Source organism: Phascolarctos cinereus, unplaced genomic scaffold (assembly GCF_003287225.1).
Source record: "Phascolarctos cinereus isolate Bilbo 61053 unplaced genomic scaffold, phaCin_HiC Scaffold_4;HRSCAF=312, whole genome shotgun sequence".
Lineage (NCBI taxonomy): Eukaryota > Metazoa > Chordata > Mammalia > Diprotodontia > Phascolarctidae > Phascolarctos > Phascolarctos cinereus.
The window spans coordinates 397,111,677-397,115,316 of NW_027555847.1; the positions used below are offsets into that span (position 1 = coordinate 397,111,677).

Genomic DNA, 3,640 nt, shown 5'->3' on the forward strand with positions numbered 1-3,640 from the left:
AAACTCTCCCGGAGAGATTCTTCTTCTTCTTCTTCTTCTTCTTCTTCTTCTTCTTCTTCTTCTTCTTCTTCTTCTTCTTCTTCTTCTTCTTCTTCTTCTTCTTCTTCTTCTCCTCCTCCTCCTCCTCCTCCTCCTCCTCCTCCTCCTCCTCCTCCTCCTCCTCCTCCTCCTCCTCCTCCTCCTCCTTCTTCTCCTTCTTCTTCTCCTTCTTCTTCTTCTTCTTCTCCTTCTCCTTCTTCGTCATTTTATTGACCTTTCAATAGAAAACACGACTTTATTTGCCAGGAAGAATGACGACATCGTACGTCTGCTGGAACCAGCGCATGGCTTCCCCTTTGTCAGTTCTGTGTTTGGCTCCGATGCAGCCTGTCCTATGCTTCTTGTCTGCAATGCTGAACCCAGGCCTGCCCAGCACCACATAGAAGTCCAAGCCATAGATGCCTATGCTCGGGTCGTATTTAATCACCAGATCGATCTGCTCTTGAATCCCAAAGCCAAAGTTGCCGGTGTCTGAGAAGTTATTTTTCCTGAACTCGTATTCTCGCACCTTCAGCCCCTTCTCCAGAATCTCTTCGGCTTTGGCCCCACGGACTGTACAGTGAATGGCAATCTTCTCGTTTCTCCTGATTCCAAAAGACCTGACAGTATAGCGAGCTTTGGAGAACACTGGGGTCTGGCCTGTGAGCTGCTCCACTACTTTGGCCGCCCGGGGCAGTCGGTCCCCACTCTCCCCAACACAGATGTTGAGGCAGAGCTTACGGATATGCAGTTCCTGCATGGGGTTTTCCTTTCCACCCTGATCTTGCGCCATGGTGGAGAACCGGAAGAGAGGGAAGATGCTTCTTAAAAATCTTATTTAGTAACTATATTGGAAAAGTCACTTTCTGTTTCTGTGATTTAATACTGGGTGCAGAACTTGCTTGCGTGTGAAAGCCTCGTGAAGGGTCTGGGCCCCCAACGGTTATTCTGTGAATCTCTCCATATTGTAAAATCTGTTATCTCAATACTGCATTTTCATTGGAATAGACCTCCACACAAGGCCTATTTTACTGCCTTCTCGTGGGATGGAGCAGTATGAGTCAGTAGAAACAGAATGTAGTTGCTGACAGTTCTCTAACCAAGCTGGAAAGGCTGTGGGCCTGAGCAGAGCAGCTGAAAAGACAAGGGGTAGAAGTGGTCCTCACCAAAAGACTTCCATGTTTTAAATACCCACACGCACCCCCCTCCCACCCCCACACACACAAAAGAAAGGAAAAAAAAATAAGCAACAGTTGCTATAAGAGGCTGTGAAATGGAAATGAAGCCGCCAATGATTTGAGGAGTTGTCAGAGAGATAAAAGTAGAATAAAGAGAGAACAGAGTCACAAAAACCCAGAAAGGAGAGAGCATCCAGAAGAGACTGGCCAGCAATATCAAATGCTCAAGAAAGCTCAAGAAGGATGAAGATTGAGGAAAGGCCACTGGATTTGGTAACTTAGAGGTCATTGGTAACTTTGGAGAGAACATTTTCAGTTAAGTGAATGTCCTAGCGTCTCAATGCTCAGTACAGCTTTCTATGGTTGTAAATAATGGACAAGTTGCTAATCTGTGTTGAAGGGAGGGACTTCTGGATGTTCCCCATACCAGATGAAAGCAAAAGCCTAGACCAAAAAGAATTATAATGATGTTATAAAACTAGTCTAATTCAACAAAGTCATTGCAAAAAATTAAGAAATGAGTTAAAAGAGAAGCAATAGAGAGAATGGATAGAGAAAGCTTTTTCTAAAATAATGGATTTCGGGGTTGAAAGATTTATTAAAGGCCATCTTGTCCAATCTTCCATAAAGGAGGGGATTCCTTTTAATATGGTAACACGTCATTGACTCTATGATTTCCTGAGAATTACCAGTATTACCAGGAACTCCCACACTAAGTCCTAAGGGGTTGACTGAGGCAAACATAAGTTAAATGACTTTCCCTTGGTCGTATAGCTAGTAAGTAGATTACGAACCTAGGTTTTTCCTAATTCCAAGCCTGCACTCTTTCCATTATCTTCTACTACTTAAAAAAAAGTTTATTAACATATTTTGTTTTATATCACCTTCATTTCCCAATATGTCTTAACCTCCTCCCTATTCAAAAGAACTGTCCTTTATAACAAAGAGAAAAAAGAGAAACTAAAGTTCAAAGTTTAACCAAGAAATCAACTAAACCCAACTTTATATGTTGGGCTTTTGTATGCAGTATTTCACACTTAGAGTTTCTACCTTTGCAAAAAAGGGAAGAAGGTACATTCTCATATCTTTTCTTTGAGGCCAAGCTTGGTCATTACAATTTCATAGTATTAAGTTTTGATTTTTTTTCAATTTACATTACTGTAGTTATTGTGCATATTTATTTCTTGGTCCTGATTTCTTCATTTTACATCTGATGCACATTTTTCTTACTTTTCTGTATTATTTAAATCTTCATCTTTTAAAGCATAAATAATATTCCATGACATTTATGTACACAATTTGTTAAGTCATCCTGTAGTTGATAGATATCTACTTTGTTTCTGGTTTTTTGTTATTACAAAAAAGCTGCTGCTACAAATATTTCAGTGTGGGGCAGCTAGGTAGAGCACTGGCCCTGGAGTCAGGAAGACCTGAGTTCAAATCCAGCCTCAGACACTTGACACTTACTAGCTGTATGACCATGGGCAAATCACTTAATCCCAACTGCCTTACCAACCCCCCCCAAAAAAAAACCCAACCAAAAAAACCCCCCAAATATTTGAGTGTAACAGAAACTTTCCTTTTATCATGGACCCCCCTGGGATATATGACTGGTCATGGAAATTCTGGGCCAAAAAACATGGATGTTTTAGTAATCTCTTAGCATAATTCAAAAGTTATCCATTATGACCATGTTGGATTTAAACAAAAGCCTTCCTAAGACACAGGTCTGACCGTGTTACTCTCCTACTTAAAGACATTCAGTGGCTCCCTATTATCTCTTGGATAAAACACAAACTCAGCCCAAGGCCTTTCACAATCTGGTGGTATCCTTCTAGTCTTGTTTCATGTTATTCCCTCTCAGCTAATATATATTTCAGTTCAATTGGAGGTCTATCACTTCCCTTGACTCAACATTCTATCTCTCCCCTCTGTTTTTGTTCAAGGACTCCTCAGTGCCTGAAATAAACTCTTCTCTCACTTTCCTTCTTTGAATGCTTAGCTATTCTCAAGCCTCAGAGCAAGTGCTACCTCCTACTGGAAACCCTTCCTGATCCTTCCTTTCTCTTAGTGCTTTATTTCTCCTCCAATTATTTTGTGTTTAGTTATGCATGTGTTGTATCAAACAAATTTCCTCCCCACAATATTTTATCCCACCTAAATTCCTTGAGAGCAGGGGATGTTTTTATCTTTGTGGCCCATGTACCTAGTACATTATAGGCATCTGATGATATGTTTAAATCACATTAGATTGAATTGACATGGTAGAGTAATCCAGTGTCAAGTCATATAGTTTTTTTAAAAGGAATATATTCCCTGTATAACTTGGAATTTAGTTATACTTCACTGGGCCTGCCCACTTTTATTATGTTTGAGGAAAACTTCTATGCTGAAAATTGAGATTTTCCATAGGAAATCAATATTCTTTGAAGAATTACCGAGAG

At 40.3% G+C, this 3,640-nt stretch overlaps 1 pseudogene; it reads right to left on the reverse strand.

The window, feature by feature from the left end:
• Nucleotides 1-274: 274 nt before the first annotated feature.
• Nucleotides 275-861, reverse strand: LOC110201220 (large ribosomal subunit protein uL5 pseudogene; annotated as a pseudogene).
• Between the last annotated feature and the right edge of the window lie 2,779 nt (nt 862-3,640).